This window comes from Platalea leucorodia, assembly GCF_965183815.1.
Source record: "Platalea leucorodia genome assembly, chromosome: 2".
In the NCBI taxonomy this organism is placed as follows: Eukaryota; Metazoa; Chordata; class Aves; order Pelecaniformes; family Threskiornithidae; genus Platalea; species Platalea leucorodia.
Window position 1 is genome coordinate 127,167,067 of NC_138824.1, and position 25,159 is coordinate 127,192,225.

The 25,159-nt window shown below is 46.7% G+C and overlaps 1 protein-coding gene across 2 annotated transcripts in view; it reads right to left on the minus strand.

Annotated features, from left to right (window-relative positions):
- Nucleotides 1-25,159, minus strand: part of IGSF11 (immunoglobulin superfamily member 11) — a gene marked incomplete at both ends in the record, with an annotated part of 109,358 nt that overhangs the window by 19,215 nt on the left and 64,984 nt on the right. The gene's annotated exons all lie outside the window — the stretch shown is intronic.

Below are 25,159 nucleotides of genomic sequence, written 5' to 3' on the forward strand. Positions count from 1 at the left end.
AGGACTTCGGCACCTGATTCATGGGCCTTGCTCTGCCTATTAATCACTCTCTCCACCACTGTGCCAAGTTAGCATTGATTTCAAATTAGCACACACATTTCTTATCAAGGAGAAAAAAAAATAACCAAGAAGGTTCACTACATTCAGCTCTGTTGGAGGCCAACATGATTGTAAGAACAAACGCTTTCTGCAAGAGGCCCTGCCCCAAAGCACTCCAGGCTGGGAGGCATGAAGCACCACCCTCAAGGAAGCGTCAGATGCTCACAAAAAGCTCCAAACCTCTTAAGAAGGTTTTCCAAAGACACAGAGTATCATCACAACATGCTTGAAATGCAGGAAAGAGGTTTTGTGAATGCAGCTGCTGCTGTTATTGTACATGACAACGTGCCTCCCTCCTTACCACCTTCTTTTCTGATGCCAAGTCCTGAGAGTTAACTCTGGGTGACCAAGCCTCACAGTTCTGTCTGATTTTATCCTTGCCCTCTCTTCTTCCCTTCCCCTGATGTCCTAAATTCCCTTTTACAAAAGCTGCTAACTTTTGCAAACATAAAGATGCTACAGGCTTCCCTTGTCTTTTAGAGTTAGGGTCTCAGGAAAACACTTTGCAAATTTTCCCTCCATAACAGATGCAAGAAGCTGCTTATGCCCAAGCAGCAAAGTACACAACTGCTCTGAACTAAGAAAGATTTTTTTTCTGCACAGCTGGCTCAGTTTTTCACACAGATGTTGTCACTCCTGCCAAGTCTAAGAGCACACAGAGCAGCATTAATATGAAAGAGCCCAATTGGACACTGGTTTAAAAACAAGTTGAAAATTCCCCAAGCACAGCCTGGATGCTGCGTTTTCCTTTTCCTTTGTTTTTTTGCTTTAATGCACCTGGGGAGGGGGGTCAAGAAGTAAAATAGAACAAAACCATAAGAAGCCACTGAAAGAAGTCTTAGCCTTTCAGGGGTAAATTCCCTTTTTGAAGTTCAAAACGCACATGTTAATCTTTAATGTTAAACCCTGGATTAAAAATTCATTCAAAAATCTCACAGTTTGGAACACTTACAAGTCCATTGCATTTTTAAAAGCTCAGATCAGTGCTACTCTGCATAAAGAAGTCTCTCCAAACTCTTGCCTTTCTCTTGAAGCCAAGAGCAGGTACTCACTGCTCTCCCCATTTATCCTTTAAACTCAGAGAAGCCTTGTTGTGTGGTTCCCAAGAGCTGGGAAAGGCTCACTCTGGGGGTCTCCGTGTCCTGTTTCAGAGTACTACCACTCACTCTGAGGTCCTGGGGAGCAAACCCAGAGCCAGTGGGAACAAGCGGCACACTTCCAAAGAGCACTCCCCTGTTTAGCAGGGTTAGTAGTGGTGCAAGATCACAGCTTGACTCAACCTCCCCAGTTACGCCTTTTGGAAACCAGATCCTATCCACAGGCATCACTGGCCTCAACCTTCATCCAAGTGCCTTGGCAATGCTGGGGAGGAGTCGCACCAAATTCTGCAGGTCAGCGCCAGTGTTGAGCTTGCTGGTGCCCACAAACACCCCCAGTTTCAACAAAGTGACGTGGGACGCACAGCCCCAAGGAAAGAACCATCTGTGCCTGATGTGGTCCGGGCTGCCACAACTCACTGTGGCAGAGGACCTTTTTCAGAAGACTCAGCAAAATATTTTGCATCATGGAAGGAAGAATTGTTCCCAAACTGCCCTGTGCCACCTTGCTACAAAGCTTCTCATTCAGAAACACAAAGCACGAGGCTGAGCCCTCAATTTTACTTACTTTTTTGTGCTCCTTTTTTGTTTGCCTGGGCAGGGGGGACTGAGGGACCAGGCAGCATGTGCAGAGGTGTTACAGTTTTTACAAGTATTTTTGGAGCCATTTGTTCTCTTACCAGCTGCAGCCTTACAATACTGCAGTAGTCTGAGCAGGAGGTTTCCATCTCTAGATTCTGTGGTACCACATCATTTGCCGTAAGGGGTAAAACTTTCTTTTTAAGCATCAATGTTTTTAACAGCCCCCTCAGCACAGTTGCGCTAGCAGTTACCATCACAAAGCAGCCACTCTCCTACCCCCTTTCCTGCACTCACAGGCTCATTTCCTTCCAAATCCTCCACCTGAGACCACCCCCAGGAGGCTGCCCTCACCTGAAGCCATCTGGGTCTGCTCCAGATGAACCACCGCCAGCCGAGGCGAGCCCTGCCCACGCACCTCCTAGGCGAGGAAGGTGCACGGGCAGTGAGCACAACTCTGGGAGGAGATGTCCCCCTCGGGGATGTGCTGATGTCTCTCTGACCCTCCAGATGCTATCGGAGGACAGAACTTCTCATCCGCAGTCGAGACTGCTCCCTGCTGTGCAAAAGGTACTGTGTGAGACCCAATATGCTGCGCTGCACAACGCAATGGGCAATCCCGATGTCACCAGACTCTGGGCAAAAAGGATGCCACCTACCCCTAGCTTTAAAGCAGTACTTGTCATCAGAAAGGAAAAGAAAGAAAAGAAAAAACACACAGAAGAGATTAAACATGTACAAATCGCACTTATCTCTCCCTTGTTTACCATAACTTTTCCTGCCATATTTGCTAATGGCAATAATAATAATCTCTGTAGTAGAATCACGCTTTGGCTTCTTTCCTAGATTCTCCTCTTGCTCATCAGGCAGTGAAGTCATTGTATTACCAAAACTTCACAGAGACCTGGTTTTGCAGGAGGGGTCCCACCAGGAAAGGTTTAGACAGCTTCCCATGGATGCTGAGAAAACAGAAGAGGGGTGGAGGAGAGCCCTTGTTTCAGGGACAGGGGAGTGATAGGCAGGAGGGAAAAAAGGTGGCAAATCTCCACTATATCTGCCAAGAGTGGAAAGTAAGGAAAGCAACAATTATGAATGAACATGCAATCCAGCACACAAACGGTCCTGCTCAGGATGCAGATGTGTTCCCCCAGCAGGGTCTGAGCACCCCTGGGACCCAGGGAAGGCAAGGAGCAATCAGCCCAGGTGACCTGCCCACGCTTGTGCAGAGCTAGACGTGAACCCTCACTCTCCAGAGCCCGGCTTGGTAGTTCATCTCCCAGATCGTCTCTCCTTCCCTAAATTCAGTCTTCTGCTTTTAAACTCATGTGCCCATCAAGTCAGATTACAATTAAGACTCTGAAAGTACGGCAAAATATATTCATGAACATCTGTTTGAATAATAAGCCTGAATTTGCTTCAACAGTGTTCACCCGACCTGGTTTCCTTGCCTTCTGCAAGTGCTCACACCAGCTCTCCCCTGCTCAAAGACGATGACATGAGGGAGAGGCTGCTGCACACACTCACATAAGCAAGATGATTGTTTCAGCTGGTGGAGGACAGGTTTCCAGCCTCTGGCACCCAGGCCTTTCAGAGGTTGAAGGCTACTTCTTGGACTCCATAAGAAAATGCTAAGATAAACAGGCTCAAAGTCAGAAGGCTAAAATTTACTGCACCAAGGCCTGGTCTACCACTGAGAAATCCGTATGTGGGTTTGAATTCTCTGCAGTTTGGAGTTGCTGGTAGAAGAGGGGTAGTCACTCATGCTGAGACCAGACCTGCTCCTCTGGCTGAGTGCTCCCAGAGGCTCAGGTAAGCATCTCTCCTGCTCCTCATCCCATCCTCTCTCCCTCAGATCTGCCAGCATAACTGCTAGTGTAATAGCTCTCCATACAGCTCTGGCAAAAAGATCCTCATTAGTGGGTAAGAGCAAATTTTTTTCTACCGTAGGTCACGCTGAGCGGATCAGGTTAAAAAGCAAGAATGCAGACAGCCGTGCTGGCAACCCGGACTGACAGCAACCTCTGGCAGGGGAAGGGGAGCAGGGACAGCCTCTGACCTCTCCATCCACCTCAGCGGCAGTCAGGGCGGTACATCTGACTGCAGCCTCGCTCCCTGCCTCCATTTGCCTGGCTGTGAACTGGGGCAGTGTCCCCTCACCCCACCAGCACTTTGTGCTGCTTGGGCACACAGTATTAAGGGAAGGTAGGTAAACAAGCAGGGAGACTGATGGAAGGAGCAGAAACCATACCCCGAGGTCTACGTGAAGGTGGAAAGTAGTAAATACTCAAAGCAATAGATTGCAAGCTAGAATATGATCCTGGGAAAAACATTTCTTGAAAAGCAGAGAGGAATAAACTCAACTGTATACACCTGATGGTCAGTCGGAAAGAAATCAGGGAGTTGAATTGGCATGGCTTAAAACACATACCCCACAGAGACAGATGGAAAGGCTGCCCACTGAATGCCTCTGCAAGAGCCTCATATCTCCACAGATATTTTGGCTATCTCTAAGCAGGATGTGGAACGGCTAAAGAACAATACAGAAGGACAAGAGTAGTCTCTGAGCAGGAGGAACCAAGAGTTTGAGAAAGACCATCACTACACTGGATAAATCCTAGAACAACAGAAGCTCAGAAGGAATTGTCTTTTGAGGCTGCCACAGGGATGCTATTTATGTTCACAGTAAACACAGGCCACAGGGAACAAATTCAGCTCTAATGACAAGGTGGTACTGTGGGAGGCTGTGCTGTACTGAGACTGGCATAAAGCTGCTGCCCATCCAGGGACGACTTTCATCAAAGGAACACCTTTTTATAACTGCTTGCCCAGCTCTCATTATCGTAGGACCTACTGATATGTATTTCTACATACATGTCACAAAATGTTAAAGTCTTTTCCAAGCTCTAGGAAGCAGGAAGATACAGCAGTGCAGGAAAGTGGTTCTGCTAGGCTGGAAGACAGTATTGCTTCAGACAGCACATGCAGCAACAATCCATCACCACAGAGGACAAATGAAGAAAATACAGCTACCTTTGGAGAGTGGAAGTCTAACAAATGAAAACAAGCTTCCATTAGTCTTTTGGCATGAACATCCCTGGCTCAAAGTAATTAAATGCGTTCGGTTCATACTTTTCCTTTTAATTGATCAAGAAGAATGGGGTTGCTGCCTCCACACCCCCATTACATGTAAGATGATGACCAGCAGCTCAGCACTTCCCTAGCAGAGAGAGAAGAGCCTTGGGCATACCCTCTTTCCTGCAGCCCTGACCCTCACAAATCTCTCCAATGCCAATATTGCCCCCACCAATGAGACCCAAGAGGACATGGTTCAAAGCAGTGTGGTTGTGCTCACCACCGCAACAGTGCAGCTGGCCATGGCTGTGAGAACCATGGGAAGGGGCTGAGGGGAAAAATCATGCCCCCAAGTTGAAGAGCATCCTATGGATCCTCACTCCCCAGGACCTGTGCTCACTTTTCAGGCCATGCCTCCAGCCCTGTGCTGGAGAGACAGCAAACATGGGGGTGTGGGATGGGGAGTGGCAGCACGAAAGCTCCCTGCCATGACAGCACCTTCCTCCCCAGGGCAATGGACTCAGGGTGCTCACTGGAGCTGACAAGGCCATGCAGCACCAATTCAGTGTTTTGCATCCTCCAAAAAGCAAAAAAACAGGAGATGGCAGGGTGGTTTTCCCCCTGCTTTCTGGATGCTTGGGTTTCTGACAGATTTCTCTGCAAGGGTCTACCCAAAAGCTCCATGGAGCTGGAGTGTCAAACATAAACACTCAGCACTTAATTTATGGTGCAAATCCTGTCAAACCCGATTGCATCTCTTTGCCCCTCCAAGGCATCCCAGGCCCTCTTGACTTCTGCAGGGTGCTGAGGCTTTAAGGGATGACCAACTGTTAAAACGAGCCTGAGAACCGGCAGGATGCACAGCGTATGCTCCAGCACCAGGCATGCCCTCTCCCCTCTCCTCCCCTCTGCCGGCTCCATGTACGTACACAGAGTGGTCAGCAGGGGATACACCCCAGGAGGCTTAATTAATGAACATATTTTAAAGCTCCAGGCATCATAATGCTAGAAGAAAAGAGTGATAACATTAGCATCTGAGCACAAGGTGTCTGGGTTAAGAGAGGAGGGAGATGGGGCTGGAGGTGCTGGCTGGCTGGGAAGCGTCCCAAAATCACAGGACCCTCTGCAGGGATCTACCATACTCATCTGTACCAGACATAAAGGTACCAGAGGGGAAAGAGCCTTCTAGCAATGGGGGGTCAGGCAGGATTATGTGGGAACCCATAAAACATGGCAGATGCTTCTTTCTGCCCCCTGTGAAAGGAGAAAGTGATCATTGTGGAGGAAGGAAGGTAGGAAATGAGATAGAGGTAGGGAGATACATCAAAGGGACAGAAAACAAACAGAAGAAAAATAGATAGAAAAACGCTAAAAGATAAATGTAGTATGTTTTTAATTTGCATGAGAAAAATAGTTCTCTTTTCCCCACCGATCATCTTTATTAACAACTAAATTTGCAGCGAGATCTCAGACTAGCTATCTAGCTATGACAACAGCAAAGCTCTGAAACAAACTGCTCCAGGGAGGCTGTGAAAACTCCACCTCTGGCAGCTTTTAAAGGCAGGGTGTAGGGCTGACTGAGACTCAACCAGGTACTTTGCCTGAGCAGCACACAGACCAGATCAGATAGTGGTGCCTGAACATTTGGCCCACTATCCACTATCTGATTTTTGGAGAGCAGCTGCATGAAACCACTGAGTTTGTAAAAGCTGCTATTTCATTTGGTTTATCTACATAGTGCTCACCTCAGTTTTGCAGACCACAGTCCACATATCACTGGCCTAAAAAGATGCCCCAAGATCTTCTCAAGCTTCTGCAGCTCTATCTTTGTACATGCTTCAGCTGCAGGGCCAGGCTTCAGGAGAGGGAAAGAAGCCACAGAAAAAAAGGGGTGTATAGGAAGCCCACTTGGCCCCAGGGACCTACAGCTTGCTCAGCAATAGTGCATGTGTTGTATGTAGCCATGCTGGGAGGTGCAATCTCCCCAGCGCTTCCAACCCCACTTCTCAGTCCAGCAACCCACTATCCACCATCCACATCAACTTAAAGCATTGAGCCTAGAGATGGAGCACATCAGGCTGAACTGCGTCATTTTAGATCTTGGCTATGAGCAAGGAAGCCAGTGGCAACACCCTGGGCAGGAGAAGAGGTTGATGGCAAGCAACTCTTCCTTCATCTTTCTCTTCATGACACTCCAGGAAGGAGGTACATGGGAAAAGACGCCTCCTTGAACATCCTCTGAGTACCTGCTGCAATCCGAATTCCAACCAGTAGCCCAGTTATGGGGCTAGATGGGCCTGAGGCAAGACTCAGCAAAGCCACTGCTATTAAGAGAATAGAAAAAGCAGTGGCTAACCTCGGTCAGAGAACAACCATGGATAAAAAAACCTTCTGCCGGGAGCACTGGAGCATGACAAGAGGTCTTAAATCTCCCTGCTTGGCACCGTTCCCATTTAAAATCCTCCTCACTTTTCAAGCCAGCAGACTTGATAGGAGACCACCTTCCTCCACATGCAGGGAGGAAGAGAAGGGGAAAAATCTACTGCTTCTTCCAGGACAGGAGGGGCAGCTCTGCTTGCCCAAGCTTGCCCGCTTACATGAAGGCAGGAGCAGCTGGGGAGTGATGCTCCCTCCGGCTTTGGCTTACCAGGCTGACACCAGCACAAAGCCCATCCACCAGCTCTTGGCTCAGCAGCTTGCCAGACTGGTGACCAGCTTCAGAGCTCAAGAAGAGGTCACCAGATTAGCTTGCAGGGCTAATACCAAGCACATTTCTACCTGCATCACTGTGTTTTCCTGAAAGTTTCCTTTCCAACCTTCCATGCAAATATCAGCACTTGTGGCTATTTGTGTTCTTGGGAAAGTGACTGCCTGGGACAAGGGAAACTATAAGAAAGGAACACAAGAAATAAAGGGATGAAGAGGAAAACAAGGAGAAAGGTAGATAAGAGTTTTCCAGCACCAAACTTAGATGAAAAAGTAACAAAAAAGGTTTCTTTTCCTTTCCTCCTTTGATTTCTTTCCAGTCCTCTTTCCTCTCCCTTTTCCTCTCAGTGAAAATTGAAAGCTGTGTCAGAAAAAATTAAAAACTACCTGTCCCAATTCCTCCTCCTACCCGGACCATTTTCCATAGAAAAAATGAAACAAAAACAAGAATGTAATGGAAGCTTCTTGAAAAAGTCTTTGATTAAAAAAGCCATTTTTCATCAACACATACAGCTGAAAGAAAAACCTGGACCAGCTCCACACTTGGAGATACAGACCAGCCCCAAATCCACAAGTATTTGTCCTCAGTGAGGCCACAAGTATTTGTCCTCAGTGAAAGTAAAACTCAGATACAGCATGAGTACATGTGTCTATACTAGGTTTAATCCAGCTAGCATGCTAAAAAACAGCAGGGACTCCATGCTGGAAAGGACATTGTGTGCTTTGCTGATAGCAGCTCACTGTGAGATCCGTGCCACCACATCCTCCCTCTGACTCTTGCTTATGCTGAATGGAATGGATGCAGCAATCCCATCACACTCTCCTTTGCCCAGGCAGACAAAATCCCTAAATGCACTGATTCAGGGCTATAACCTCATCCAGCAGGTATCAGAGCCCCAGCTCCTGGCCGGGAGCAATAGAGCAGTTCATGTACATGGGGCTGCTGTCAAAGGCACACGTCTCTGTGAGGTTTATTGGCTCTCTACCTCCCACTTGCTGGGAGGAAGCCAAGATGCAGGAATTTGTGAACTTGCTAACTCAGCATTTCTTCCTTGCTGGCACAACGTCTGGACGCGGCCTTCTAGAAAGTCTTATGAGCACTTGTTGGTTGCAGGGCCAATGCTCAAGCCCAGGTATTTTGAAGCTGTTGCCCCAGAACATTAAGGCTTTATGCTGTAGTACAGGTCACGAGATCAGGGACGCTGCCTGGTTGTGTAAGGATAGGATCAGGAAGGCCAAGGCTCGACTGGAGCTGAACCTGGCGAGGGATGCGAAGAATAATAAGGGCTTCTACAGGTACATTAACCAGAAAAGGAAGGTTAAGGAAAGCATACCCCCTCTGATGAGCAGTAGTGGCGAGCTGATAACAACAGACGAGGAGAAGGCTGAGGTACTCAACAACTTTTTTGCCTCAGTCTTCACTGGCAACCTCTCTCCTCACACCTCCTGAGTCAATGGGCCATTTGATGGGGATCGGGAGGACAGAGGTCTTACAGCTCCCACTGTAAGAGAAGATCAGGTTCATGACCACCTGAGGAACCTGAACGTATATAAGTCTATGGGTCCTGATAAGATGCATCCCAGAGTCCTGAGGGAATCGGCTGATGTAGTTGCTAAGCCACTCACCATGATACTTGAAAAGTCATAGCAGTCAGGCAAAGTCCCTGGGGACTGGAAAAAGGAAAATATTGCAGCCATTTTTAAAAAGGGTAAAAAGGAGGACACTGGGAACTACCGACCTGTCAGCCTCACCTCTGCACCTGGGAAGATCATGGAACAGATCCTCCTGGAATCTATGCTAAGGCACATGGAGGACAGGGAGGTGATTCGGGACAGCCAACACGGCTTCACCAAGGGCAAGTCCTGCCTGACCAACCTAGTGGCCTTCTTTGATGGAGTAACTACATCGCTGGACGAGGGAAGAGCTACCGACGTCATCTATCTGGACTTCTGTAAGGCCTTTGACACGGTCCCCCACAATTTCCTCCTCTCTAAATTGGAGGGATACGGATTTGATGGATGGACTGTTTGATGGATAAGGAATTGACTGGATGGTCGCATCCAGAGGGTAGTGGTCAATGGCTCGATGTCCAGATGGAGAACAGTAATGAGTGGTGTCCCTCAGGGGTCCGTACGGGGGCCAGTGCTGTTCAATATCTTCATCAATGGCATAGACAGCGGGATCGAGTGCACCCTCAGCAAGTTTGCAGATGACACCAAGCGGAGTGGTGCAGTCGACATGCCTGAGGGACGGGATGCCATCCAGAGGGATCTGGAGAGGTGGGCCTCTGTGAACCTCATGAGGTTCAACAAGGCCAAGTGCAAGGTCCTGCACTTGGCTTAGGGTAATCCCTGGTATCAGTACAGACTGGGGGATGAAAGAATTGTGTGCAGCCCTGCCGAGAAGGACTTGGAGGTACTGATAGATGAAAAGCTGGACATGAGCCGGCAACGTGCTCTCACAGCCCAGAAGGCCAACTGTATCCTGGGCTGCATCAAAAGAAGCGTGGCCAGCAGGTCGAGGGAGGGGATTCTGCCCCTCTACTCTGCTCTGGTGAGACCCCACCTGGGGCACTGCATCCAGCTCGGGGGTCCTCAGCACAAGAAGGACATGGACCTGTTGCAGAGGGTCCAGCGAAGGGCCACAAAAATGATCAGAGGGATGAAGCACCTCTCTTATGAGGAAAGGCTGAAAGAGCTGGGGTTGTTCAGCCTGGAGAAGAGAAGGCTGCGGGGTGACCTTATTGCAGCCTTTCAGTACTTAAAGGGGGCTTATAAGAAAGACGGGGAGGGACTTTTTAGCAGGGCCAGTAGCAATAGGACAAGGGGTAATGGTTTTAAACTAAAAGAGGGTAGATTCAGACTGGATATAAGGAAGACATTTTTTACGATGAGGGTAGTGAAACACTGGAACAGGTAGCCCAGAGAGGTGGTAGATGCCCCATCCTTGGAAACATTCAAGGCCAGGCTGGATGGGGCTCTGAGCAACCTGATCTGGTTGTAGATGTCCCTGCCAATTGCAGGGGGGATGGACTAGATGGCCTTTAAAATTCCCTTCCATCCCAAAGCATTCTATGATTCTATGATCAGCCCTACAAATTCGTTAGGGAAAGGAAGCCTGCGAAGGACCCGCAGGGCACAGGCAGCCTGCACTGCTGCCCACCCTGGCAGCCACACTTAGACACCAGGCAGATGGGTCACAGTGCACCAAAGTGGCTGGGGGAATACAGGAGGCATGCCAAGCAGAGATGGCGGGCACCAACATTAAAGGGGTCTACATGTCCTCAAATAGCTGAGTGCATCTGCTCATGTATATGCATAAACAGGGCAACGGCACCGTTTCCTCTGAATCTTCCTCTAAAAGCAGATTGAAGAGAACCAGAGGTGGGTTCTCACTTTTTCTTCAGTGCAGTGGTCCAGCAGGAGGGAGCAGAGGAGGGAAACTGACACAAGGACACATCTTTGTGTGGAAGGGAAGATGCACTGAGGACTCGCCAGCCAAAGTACAGTTGTTCCCATTTGGGGCAAGTACTGCTGCACCCTTAGGCAGCAGCCTTACATTCCCCTCATGCCTCCTGTTCCCCCCTCCCCGCCCGAAGAATTCCTCCTGTAAAAATGTTTACCTCCCCCCAATTTCTTTCTTAGCCAGCCTTTACTTCACCCATGAAAGCAAAAAAAGAAGCTGAGCTCTGATATACCGCTGCATCCTTCCTTTTATCCCCATCCGTTTCTCAGCACAATTTGAAGAGTAATGACCTGAACCAACCCCAGCTTAAGACAATGGGTGCCTGTGTATTGACTTCAATGGAATTTGGATTAACATGGGATTGCAAAAATCTCCAAAATTAATGCAACTGTAATGCTGTTAAAACAATGGCTCGAAGGTCAGGAGATCCCTGAAGTTAAAGGTTTCCCTTGAAATTAAGTAAGCCACACTGCACATCCTGCATTGCCTATGATTATACCTTCATAAGAGAGAATGAAACCAGGCGCTGCACATCTGAGAACAAAACCCAGGAATATAAAACACCGTGCGTGCAAAGCAAACATTAAGAGTATAAAGCAGTAGCTATCTACCTCTTTCTTTATCCCCCAGTCAGTACTGATATCTTGTTCGCTGCAATGCTTTTTGTTCTTGTGCTTTTCTTGAAAAATTAATACAACAAAAATGTTAGAAGAAGACAGCGCATGTAGAACAAATACTCCTCTGACAACAGTTATTCTACAACAACAGAGCTCAGAGAGTAGCAAACTCGGCCTCAACCTCAGCTCCATATAGCCACAGGGAGCCACCTTTGAGCTCACTTTCCAGTTCACCAGAGGCCAGGCAGGAAAGCAACAAGATGTCAAGGAATATGCCACTAATAGCGACACCTTCTTTCAGAGCTTCTCTCCCCATATAGGTAATGTCCTTGTCCTATTATCCCAACTGCACAAAAGAGAAACTGAACTGCCTGGCTCCAGTTTTAATCAGAGCACCCACTATATTGCAACTGCTGACAATCACGGACGCCCATCTTTAGACAAGAGATGTTAGCCAGAAGCAGAGTATCCACAGTTCCTGCTGAAGGCAACGAGGGCTGGTGGTTCGGAGCAGTCCTTTCTCCAGTCGCTGGGATAATGCCATGATAATGCCATGTCTGAGTGTGGCCCCCCAGCTTCTCCTGCAGACTCTAGTGGAAGTGGGGGGAGATGGATAGAGTCGGGGGGGTGACGCAGGCAGCCACTGTTTCCACTATTTGCTCATCATTTGGGAGCTGCCCTTTTTCCCCAGAACTTTCCAGGGAAATCCTGGCTACATTCAGTTTGGCTGGGGTACAAGGCTATTTTTAGGGAAGCAAATAAACATCCGAAGATCCATTTTTAATTTTCATTTAGATTGAGGATTTATATTTTATTTGATAATTTTGCTTTAATCTCCTTGTCCTTCGTTACTCCCTGACTTTCACAGCAGGGGAGGGGAGGGACAAATGGAGGAGGGTGAGGAGTAGGACCCAGTGATGAGGAAGGTACTGAAAGAGGGAAGAGAGTGAGGGGAAAGAGTATTGTTGACAGCATCTGATCCTCCGATTAATGTATTTCTAAGCAGATTAACCGAATCCCAACTGCTCTGTGCCAGGTTTCTTCTCTAAGCTTCTCTCTCCCCCGTGTAAACAAAAAGACATTTCCTCTGAGCAAACATCCAACGTACTGACCAGAGCTCTGGCAGCCTCCCTGCCCTCAAGTAGCACGACACTATAGGGCACAGGAGGAGGGGGGAAATAGGGATCTACAGAGGTAAGCTCTATTTTTAAGCACATTTTGTGCTCTTTCTTTCACCTCCTCAGGACTTAGCATGACTCCTGATCTGTCCATCTTCAGCAAGTGTGGAAGGATGCCAAGAGTGATGTGGGAAGATGAAGAAGCAATGGCTGGTACTATTCTGAGAACTTGTGACCTCATTACGCTTTGCTTATCTGTAGCTGCTCCCCACGGCACCCACACAGGGAAGAAGAGAGTGAGAAAGGTGGGTAAGAGCATCCGCAAGAGAAGTGGTAGGAACTGCTAAACACAGCCCACTTCTTCCTGCCCTGCCCCATGGAAAGCTTCACACTGACTCCCTACAAGAAAGAAACATTGCCATTTCAACCCAGGTTCTTGAAGTATTTCAGTCAGTAGTTGGCCAAACTCCTGCAACCCTGTATCACTGTCCCCATTTTATAGATGGGGAAACTGAATGTAGGAAAGAATTCTCCGAGGTCACAGGGCAGGTCAGTGGCACAGCCCCATTGACATGAGCTGAGTTACAGGCATTTTTCTAGGTCACAAGATCAGCCTTGGCTGAATAGGTCTTCTCCAACAAGCCTCCAAATTTATCCTCCAAGTTTATTTATTTCCAGACCTTGTGAAGCAACCCCTCCGCCAGTCAGTCTCCAGCCTTGCTCCCCAAGAGCAGGTTTGCCATCTCTGTTGGCAACAGCCACGGTGGTCATGAGACATTTCTAGCTGCCTAACATGCTGATGGAGCTCAAAGACCATGCCTGCCTTCAAGCATGGCAGTGTTGCCAACCAATCTTCAAGGGGAGCCTGGAAGGATGGAAAGACCTCCTTCCCCCTCTCCCCTCTAATAGCCGCTCATTTTGTCAGTCCAGGTTTCCTCCTCTGCCTTCAGCTGAGCAGCAAGCAGCTGAAACACTCACAGACAGCCCCACACCCTCTTCAAGTTAGAAGAACTCCCCTTAAAAAGGGAGGTTTTTCTATATCTCCTGCCAGGGAAGGAGAGCAGCTCTTGTAATTAACAGCCAACACAGCATAGTTGATGAAACCACTCAGAAATAAGAGGAATTCCCATTTGCTCAGCTGCCCATCTTGCTCTGCTCAAGTCATGGTGAGAGCTTTAAAAAATTAAGCCAAAGACACGCTAAAACTAAAATGCTGGCTTTGCCACACAGCGACTGTTCCTAACATAAATTCTCCCTGAGAAGGCTCCACCACACACAACTTTTAAATGAAACACTTCAGATCTTATTGCACTGTACAGCACAGTGTTTTCCTAGTGATGCCTTTTCATTAAGAAAATCACAAAAGTCCTGCGCTACAAATGAAAGTAAAGATTGTGACTAAACAAGAATATACAGAGTCAGTTAAGGCTGTAGGGAAAAGATAAGGGCAAGGGGAAAAAAGCAAATGAATTTATGTCGCCTAAGGCACTGAAGGGAATAAGAAGGGATTTACAAATTCATCAGGAGGAAAAGAAGCACCAGAAAGAAGGTAGGTTCATTAATAAATGAGGATGAGGATGAAATTAATGGTTCAGAAATGGCTGAGCAGCTTTTTTAAATCTGTCCGTAGCCAGAAGAATAAAGAAAGTTTGGACTAGAAAGGAGGAAGAAAAGCAAGTAAAAAAAAAAAAAAGGCAGAAGCGAAAAACTTGAAGAATGATATGTCCACAAACCAAATAAAGCAAACGACATCCTAGAACTTAATCCAGAAAAGGCAGAGACATTTTTTAAGAGTATTTTTCACTTCAACAGAATTAATACAGGGCTGAACATTAAGCAATCTATACATATAAGCACCTGCTTAAATGTATGCAGGATCAGGAGCCTAATTTGTTATGGCAAGACATTGACAAACGTATTATCCCAGTGACAAATAATCTGACAATTTACATTGAGCTAGGGAGCCTCCACAAAACCAACCAAAAAGCAAACATAATAAAGATTTTCAATAAGGAATAGAGCTGGCAATGTTTAATTCCAAGTCAATATCTATCCCTAGTGAAATAATGAAACAAATATGAGGGGTCATTAAGAATCTAAAGAATAAAATCACATGCAATACACAAGTGAAAGTCTCTTGCATAACTAGCACCCAGAGGAAAGGCAGTAAACAGAACTTGAAGCTTTAGGAACTTGAAGGATTTGACATTGCACCACTGCGTCAGCTTGACCAGAACCAACAGCCCACAGATCAATAAACTGGCCAGAGGTACCAAAAGAAAATATGCTTTGTTGGACAGGGAAATGACAAATGGTGTGCCAAAGGGTTTTCATCCGTGTTGGTCTTATTAAACCAGTGTCACAGGAAACCAACACTAACTGTCCATGAAATTTGCAGCTGACGCCCTACAGAGAAATTGCAAATATAATGGAAGACAAAGAAAGAGGCCCTCGATGAACACAGAGCTCCTTAAAATTAAGCATGCATGGGCAATGGTCCAAAAGTCAAAGCAGAGAGTAGCATGAGTGGGACGGAAGATGATTGAATCCAGGCTCATCAAAGCCACAAACTGAACCCAACAAAATAGAAAAATGCAGGTAATGTCCCTGGAGAGCAATAATCCAAAAGATGGATACTCAGCAGGAGGGAGAAAGCACAGGAACTGTTTTGTTCTCTGAGACTTGAGGTTACAGAAAATAGCAAATAAAAAAATCTTGATGCGCTATATTAGCAAAACAGGCTCTTGCTATTTTGGGTGGTGAACAGAGGGGCCTCCCATCACAGTAAAGGGAGGGATGAAAGAGTTTCTGCACCATTTCAATGCAACCAGCCCAAAGATTCAATTTTGTTCATTCCATCAGTTTTTCCTCATCAGCAATAAATGAGCAGGAAACTAGAAAAAAAAATCAGAGACGATTGATAAACAGACCTGGAAGAATTTATGAAGACGACTTAAATGAAGGGTTAAATATGTACAGCTTGTTAAGGAAAAAAAAACCCAAGGAAGTAAACTGTAAAATATACTTGATGAATGTGAATACTGCAGAGTGGGAGGAGGTAATAACTAGGAATTATGAGATTAAACTAGAAAGAAAAGAAAAAAAAAAGGAGAATAGACCTTATATCAGAAAATAAGTTGGCCTTGTTCTGCTTCTGCATCAGTGAAAATTAGACGTAACTCAACAGGAAGAAAAGAAGGGGCACAGAAAACAGGCACTGTGAGCACATCCAGAGAGCACTTTGGAGATCCTTTCCCTCTCTCCCAGTCTTTGCACTGTCTGAGATCTCAGCTCCCAAGCTCCAGCAGCACTCTTGGTTGCACTGATTTGTTCCTCCCTTTTTTTTACTTTACCCGGTATACAAGCAATGGGCAGAATTCAAATCACTGCTGAGGCAAAACAGTGTTGCCGGGTGTTTCAGCAGCTCTGGCTAATCTTATGCCCGTTAGCAGCATGCGTAGTTATGTAAAGCAGATACTAAGGCTCTAATTCCACTATTCATTACCATTATTAATACAGTGACATACAAATACATAATGAAGGCCTCCTGTCCCTAGGGAGGTCATGTTTCCAGATGCCTGCTGACCACAAGAAGGGCTGGGAGAGGGGCACAGTTTCTGAATTCCTCTAAGCACTACCAGGCTGCATAAACTTACCTGACCTCTTCTCCTGTACAACAACAAAAAATAACATTCTTATCTCTCATCGAAATTTAAGTCAGCCCAAACTGTAGGTACACCCACAGAGCACTAAATCCAGGGAGAAACAACCTCGGGGTCCTACATATTTTCAAAAAGACAAATCCAACCCCCAAGTCAGCAGATGTCCATGTCTGTTACTTAAGAGCCAATGAAGGAGAAAACGAGTAATAGTGCTCGGCAGCCCTGAGGACCTTCATCTAAGCTGCTGTGAAAGGTCTGTACTACTGCAGGCACAGGGAAGGACAGAGCACACTGGAGAGAAAAGTACAGGAAAACACTGTTGCTTGGTGGTAACTCACGTGACAAATTTGGCCACCCGTTACGCCTATTACCGCAGGATGAAGGAGTGCTGTGACAAGGGCTTTCGGAGTGTTTGTCCACTTACTGAAATAAATAGGCATCGCCTGCCTGAGAGGTGTCTTCTGGAGGTTAATACACTTAATATCCTTATTATATTAATTCCTCATTTTCTGGCGGCTAAATCCTGAATCCTGGCTTGCCCTGCCTTCATATGCTGTAGACTCAAGCAGATGGGATACATACATGCATTCCGCACCATGTATTTTGGGCAGGGCTAGATGCAGCACAGCGTTAAGTGTTCCCAGGCCCCCCAGGGGCAACAATAACTCAGTTGCACCCCATGGTCCCAGAGAAGCAAGCTCAGCTGTTTGGGGGTGAGGACTGAAGACCTACCTTCCTCTTAATATCTGGCAGAAGCACTTCAGGAGCTGCAATGCTTTTATCCAGTAAGCATAAAAACTTCTGTACAGCTCACTTGCCCCACCCAGAGGCATTTTGCTCTGCGTCGTGCAAATACTGAAGTTCTGCAGCCTCCAAGTTCCACGGGAGAGGGGGCAGATAACAGCCATATCACTGAATTAAACCCAAGAAGCGGCAATGATGAGGGAATCCTACAGACCTTGACAATTATCAAGTTCAGGCCCTCTGGAGCCTTTCTTCAGTCTCTCAGAGTTGTGGAATTGATCTGGAAACCACTTTATTAATGTTCTTTCTTTTCCTCCCCTTCTCCCCATGCAGCAGCATCATTTATTAATTTATGATTAAATGAATTATTGATTCTCACTGCACCTGCAGTATTTGCCATTGTCCTTCTTCCCCAGAGACATCTTTGACTGATGTGAGAATGGCAAGATGTCAGAGAGACAAAAAGAGGGAGAGAAGAAACTCACTGCGTACGGGACCTCAGACAAGCGTGCTCCCCGCCGAAGTGCCAAGCTGCAGAGGATGGACGCAATGCACCAGGGCACAGCAATGGTGCCACCTTCCAAGATGGCAATGAAAAAAAAAAAAAGAAAGTGCAAAGCTAAATTGCTCCTGATAAGGAGGGAATGAGTAGCAGAGCTATTCATAGGCATTCAGCATGTGGGGAGGTATTTTAAAAAAAAAAAAAAAAAAGGTCTGACCCAAAGCAGAAGCTTTTGTTTTTATTCAGAAAAGTCAAGCTGCAGTTCTTTGAATACATCACTGAAAAAACCTTCCAGGCTTTTGGCTTTTGTCTTGCAATTACAATCAACAGATGGTGATTATTTCACAGGCTGGGGCATCTGGTCAGCTCCTAGCCAAACATAAATAAAAGACCTTTGCGTGATTTTATCAGGCATTCTGGTCCAGAAACAAAAACAAGGTTCGGAGCAAAAGAAAAAAGGTAAAAGAGAAGTAGTATTTAAAGTTCCCTGTTTTGGAGATATTTGCTTTCCAAGAGAAAAGGCTTGGGGGTGGGGAATAAATACAGTATCTTTACTGAAACCTGCCCCTTGCACAGATGATCAGAGCTCAGCCCTCATGAAACTGATGGAAATTTCTGAGCCAGAATCTCCCTGTCATGAATTAAACCTAAACCTTGACCCTTTATCTGGGCTTTGCAGGCCAGATAAACCTTCTGCGTTTTTATAGCATTTTTCACCCAAGCATTGTAATGTGCCTCCCTCTAAAAAGCCAGGCAAGTTTTACTCCATCTGAGAACGGGAGGAATACATCAAGGTACTGCTCCTGCTTTTCATCAGAGAAAAAGGACAACCAAGCCACTGCAAGGAAACATCCTCTCCCCATGCATCTTTCCTGGCCAGAAGAGCCGCAATATTCTCCTTGAACTAACCACACAGATAACGCGCCTCCCGATTTTTGTCCTTCCTGCAGCCCTCACCTCCCTGTGAATCACTGCTTGCCTTGGCACCAAGTGGTGCACGCTAGCTCTGTGCCCCTGACCACTGTCCACCGAGGGGCTGAACCCACAGCAGCAAGGGAAGACCCAATTGCAGCAGACGAATTACCCTCTTCGGTGAGAGGTGCAGGGCTGCGTTTTGGGGAAATGAATTCCCAGATGACAGAGGCTTTGGGCGTGCATGTGTGCAAACCCCTCCAGAAGAAATGCAGTGACCACATCTGTTGTTCCCACACCTCGATTTTGTTACGCTCTGTTAGCCCACAACTCTGTTTCATCCCGAGCATACGTGAAAGGATGGCAGGTTTTACCTCCGAGCGGCACAGGCACTACAAACCTCAGGGAGGTAAGAGGAGGTTATTACGTATTACCTGCGTCTCACCCAGCACCCCGACAGATTCCCCCACTGCTTTGCTGCATATGAAAGCAGCTTTTTACCACCTCCCTGCTCTCCCCTTTGCTATTCGTGCCACTGCAGGCCTTCCTCGCCTGATCTGCAGAGAAGCTTCAGAGCCCTCATTGCTATTTTGCACTACAGGACGATGGCTGAAAATCTGGAAGGTGCTCAGCCAGAGAGCAATTTTGTTAGGAAAACAAGGCAAACACTTTCTGTTCCTGCCTTACACATGCCTCTGGGTTTCTCAGCCATTATCTGCTAAATTAAGGCCAGCATGGCGAGCCTTAAGAGCCCGTCCTGTACCAAAGTCACGGCCAACCGTGACTTCCTAGCCATCGCTGTGGGGCACACGTGGCTATCTTGCACTCTCCAGCAGCTTGTGCAGAATCCTCACCCGCCGCTCGTGAACATGCAAGCCCTGCTTGCACAGGCAGCGTGAGGAAAGAGATGAAGATCTCCTCCTCCAGGTTCCCCACCATCACATCTTGTGTTACGACATACCGCTGAACGGTTTCGGACTCCCTCCCAGGAAGAATCGGCGGAATTTGGCCATTTCATTATGTGCTCGGCAGGACTACAGGCGGGAGTGGAATTAGATGCCTGCTCTCTAGCTGAGAAGGAGTGAGAGGGACACCCTCCAGCCCAATTTATACAGCGGCATCGGAAGGCAATGGCAAAACAAGGCCCGAGGTGGGGCAGGGGGCATAGACAGGTAATATAGGAGTGAAATCTCTGCAGAGAACACACATACGTCGTGGGATGAAGGAAGGAAATTACATTACACTCTACACGTACAGGGAACAAGCTTGGCTCTGAAATAAAAGAGCAGCACGCTACCCCACCGCCTCCTGTTAAATTGATGGACTACATGGTTGTGCCCAGGGCTTCTCAAGATAAAAAGGTTCATTTCCTTAGAGAGTAAGGTTTTGACCTTCACGACCTTACTGGGCCTGTGCGCGTTTACCCATTTTAATTTCAGATTAGCATCTCGCATTTTCGGTACCTAGGGGATTACTGTTTTCGCCTGTGCAGCCACTGCAGTTCATAAAAGTATCGGTTACCCTCCCCCTTGTTCACAAAATCAAGGCAGATCTGACCAGATGGCACATGCTCCTGCGCTCTGTGTCAGGCTGCATTAATTCAGGGGAAATGAACTCTCCTCCGAAACTATATTTATTTCAGACACCGCCATGCCCAGTTGCTGGGCTGTCCTCAGGAAAACCTAGAGCCAGCTCTTTTCCATGAGCTTAGCAGGGAAAAAAAGGATGGCAAAGGCCTTGCTGGAAGTCTCAGATGCCAGGAAGGAGGAGTACCCGCAGGCTCCTGGGCAGCTGAGAGTATTTCAGTGCCCCTTCCCCAGGCTTTGAGGCAGTAGCTGTTTCCCTAATGCTCAAAGCATCATGAAGCAGAAGGTGCTCCCACACCTCACTGGACCAGCCTGGTAACATCTTAAGGCAGTGCTACTGAAACAGCTCAGCCTTTTGGGGAATGTTGCATTACACTGCCATGCTAGGATCAGGAATGGGATTCCTCCAAGCAACAGAGAAAGGCAAAAGCCGTTCTGGAATGGTGGAAGGTGCGCAACTTGAGTTACTATCTAGATCCAGCTCTTCGACAGGCCCGCTTCTGAGGGGTTTAGGCAAGACATTTCACCTATTTATAGCTCTGGCCATGCTGCCCACTGATGGCCTTTTTCCTCCACCTTCTGCTGGAATAACTCTACCCATTGCTGGAGACAGTATAGTGTGAGTACTGGAAAGAGAGTTTGATTGGGTAAGAAACGCCCTTTGTTCCTCTTTGTAAAATGTTATTTACCATCTTATATAGCACATATAACAACACCTAAGTGCTATACTATAATTAGTAAAATCATGCAGAGAAACTGTTCATGTGGATAATGATACTTTGCGTCCTCCCATGTGGGTAGTTTAAGGTTGAATTAATTCATGTTTGCCCAGCTTTGCGAGATCTATGGAAGAAAAACTATTGTTATGCAAATAATTATTAATAATGACTCCTCCTGTGCAGCTCCCCATTAAATGTGCTCAATTTATAAGTCAAAGGGTGTTTTTCTCCTTGCTGCAAGACAAACTAGTTTCCGCGAATGGAAATGCGGGTGTTAGTGTACCTGGCAAGGGAAGACAGCTCTGTGGTAAGGGTGCTTTTCTGAGACTGAAGGCTCAGCTTCTGGATCCTCCTTTCTATGCTACAAGCAATACATGTGACCCTGGAAGTCACTTGGAAGAGCAGTCACGCTGCCTACTCAAGGCATCAAACTCAGGCTCGGTTCAGAGGCTCTCAACACAGACACAAGCCCATGCAGAGGGAAATTCAGACTACCAAATACTATATAATTTGCCCACAGATGAATAATTATCTTCATTTTACAGACTGAAGCACGAACACCTATGACAATAAAGCAGCTCTGAGAAGTACGGTGAGTATAAATACACCATATATATAATGCTCAAATACTACACTAAATAAGGACAAGTGTCTAACAAAGACAATTTTTAAGAACACCAGGGCCTCAATACAATGCAGGCGTAAGGGGTTTGGTATCAGAGCCACAGTCCTTTGCAACAGATGTGCATAATTGCTCCACAGCTGGCTGTCAAGGTCCCTAAGAGGTCTCCCAGTGCAGATGAAGACAGGACTACATGGAGTAAGCAGATAAGGAATTTCATATTAGACAAGGCTTCTTCCAGGTTGCAAAGTATATTGTGAGCCACACAGGGGTCACACCAATACAACGCCCATAGGACTGTTGCATGACTGGGTGCCCTTCAACAAGTTCTCTTTTTTTTGTCCAGGAAAACTGTGAGGGCAGAAAAAGAGAAATTTAGCTATTACCATAGTCTTTTCAGACCTTCATCAGCCCTGTACAGGACAGGAATAGTCTGACTGCTTATAAAAAACAACAGTTTTGTCCCCATGCTGTGCAAGGCTGCTTGCAGCTAGGATGCATCAGCTTTACTGTGCTATTTCCACATCGGAAACAGCCATCGGTGCAGCAGGTCTGATGCATCCCAAACCCTCATGCACACTTACTGTGGTGAGGGATTTCTCAAACAAAAGCACAGAGAAGCAAGAATTAAGTTACACCTTTGGCTTCAAGGCAGTAGCTTGTGTACACAGGACTCCTGGACAGGGTAGGCTCTGACAGAATTTAACAGGGCCCCTTCAAGTGCTTACCCACCATCACTGACCATCATTTTTGCAGGGGTCCCACTGCACCGAAGTTCGCAGATGCCTAAGGCAAGACAAAAGGTGGTAAGGTTTGAGATGGATGTCTTCCTGCATCTTCAGCTGTTAGAGAGTCTGCAGTCAGAACCTAGTTAAAGGTGGGTTTGAGGACCACAAGAGACAGAAATGATGCCTGCTCATCTCACTGTAGTTCTGCAGATGCAATCCAGCTAAAAGCATCAAGGAAAACTGCTTTGTGCCACATGAATGAGCAAGTATGAGGTGAAAGCACCCCTGGAACCAATGTGGTAGAAAGAAGGTCCTCCTTCTCCATTTTATTTATCTGCTACCCTGCTTTCACAGTAGCTGTGATAAATAGATACTAATCATTGCCACAGACGGTCCAGCGTTCAGATGTGTGCCCTTCCCTGAGGCCCCTGGTGGAATGCACATTGTGTGTGTTTGCATGAGAAATACAGCCAGCCCCATTGCTTGCACCAGTCTGCAGATTTGCTCGTTCAGTCATCAGTCCAAGACATAAATACTTGCAGTCCACCGACAATTACCCAAAATCTTCAAGAAACAGACCAAGGTGTTGTAGTGTACAGATGCTGGTGTAGCTGCCAGGAAGAACAGTGCATGCCCTAAGCCCTGCAGAGCAGTGTCTCTAGGATCTGATGTTTAAGGGATTCCCTAGTGATTTCAGCAAGCTGATAAGAAACATCCTAGAACAAGTCTTATTTGAACCATAGCAAATTTAACCTAAGAAAGCTCTTCCTCACTGTCTTGTTTTCAGCTGAGGGAAAGTCAGATCTCTGGGTAAGGTTTCCAGCCACCAGGAACGATGGCTTCATGTGCTGACACACGTGAATCCCTTCAATGATAACTCCACAAGCACCAGTAAACAGGGTGGGCAGTAAGGACATATACTGCTGACATTTTAGGTAGGTCTCAGTAATTCAATCACATATGGATTTTTATTCCAGCCCAAACAGCTTTTCCTTAGGCTGCTTCCCACAAACAGGTTCATGTCACTGGGGTCTGCTGTAGTAGCCCACTTTGGCTAGGATAAGACATCTTTGATTACAGAGGACTTCTGTAAATGGACTTCTCTAACAACTGGGATCAGCCTTTAAAACATCACACCTGGTCTCCCCTATAGAAAGTACAGATCATAGGGCACTTTCTGTTGGCTGACCAGTGTCCTAGGACGGGATGAGGAATCCAGCTAATAATCTTAAAAGATCCAACACCATTATATGTTTGAGAAAAGTGTTCTGTTACCTACACAGCCACAAGTCTTCAGCTAGAAACCTGCATCTCTCATGGCCTTTGAAGACTTTTAGGCCTTTTCGTCAAGAAAAAATGTGAGACCGGCACAGGAGAGAACACAAGGACAGTAAGTCCAGGTGGGTCACAAAGATGAGAGCTTCACTATTTTTTTTTTTTTCCTCTTTTGGATCCATTTGTCTAGAGCAGCAAAGAGAATATTCACAGGCAAGAAATATACTTATTTTTTTTAAATGGCAGCAAAGATGCCAAAACGCAGGTGCTATTAGCCTACAAGTAAAACTCAAGGTTTTCAGTCTAGCATCCCAAGTAAGGATGCTATTAATGATCATGCATTGTGCTGGTAAATAACAATGCAATTACCAGGGTCACAACAGGACAGCTACTTCTCCTCAGTGCTCTGATTAAACTTATTCATTCAAAGAGGAACATAAAGCTTCTTGAGCAGCAGAATATCTGAAGCCTGATTTCCTACGACTGTCTAAGTGTGTGGCTTCTCAAATGTCCAGTAACCCATCTGAGTTCCCACTGCAGCCATTGCAGAACTGAATAGCACCTTCCCACCCATCTCCAAAACCCACAAGTTCCCTGTCTTTCTTCAACAATTTACTCGTGAATGACTGATCCTCGGTGACTTTTTGGTTAGCTCTTGCTCTTCCTGTAGAAAGCGTCTCTTCTGCAGAGGCCTGTTTTGCCGCTGGAGTATATTTGCTACCTGGAGCCTGTGGGTTTCACTGGTAGGGGAGAGGCATGAACATGCAGCTCCCACCAGGGCACACGTCCAAACAGAAGCATTCAAGAAACAGAGCAGCAGGCTCTTTCTTGGATGCGGTTAGCTGTCTGATTGCTCTCTTGTAAGACTGGACCCAGGGGAGAGTTGTGACATGACTGCAGTGCAAACATTGCAGGTGTTCCCTAAACTGGGAGTTACTCAGGATCTAGTACAACTTTCATGTTACAGATAACGTATGAGCAGCATCAGGAGAAGAAACACTAATTAGATGACTTATGAGCCCTGAAAAGACCAGGCAAGAGGTGAAACAAAAGACTCCCTTCCAGACCTGGAGCCTAGTCACTGACTGCTGAACTGACATTAGTCTTGGCAGCCATGTCTATCAATTCCACTATCAGCTCTGCATGATGCAGCTTGAGAATCACGATGAACTGCTTCAAGTAACGAACACCCCCAGCACAGGTGAAGGCCAAAAATTTCCCAGACCATGTCTGCCAGGCCATGAGAAATGCCAATACACTGAGCTGTAGCAGAAGCGCAGCCAAGAGGAGGAAAAGGGTTTCCAGATTTCACAGTTCAGCAATCCCCTAGACCTGCTGAGAAAGAACATCTCTGCTCCCTGCAAGTTTTAATGGAAAAGGAGAAAAACCTAAAATATCCCCTGCTAGTCCATCCGTGGAGGAGATCCCACCACAGCACGGTTACAGCACACATCAGAAATGCAGGTCTTAAATGTATGGCAAGATGCTTTTCCAAGTGAGGAACGTGCAGTTTCACTTATTTACAGCAATACTCCACGCTCCTTTCCTACTCTACCAGCAGCTCAGAAGATGCACAACCAGCATGAGACCACTGTTTCAGGATCAGGCTTTGTCACAGAAAAGATGCGGCGAATAAATCATATGCTCGTGAGTTA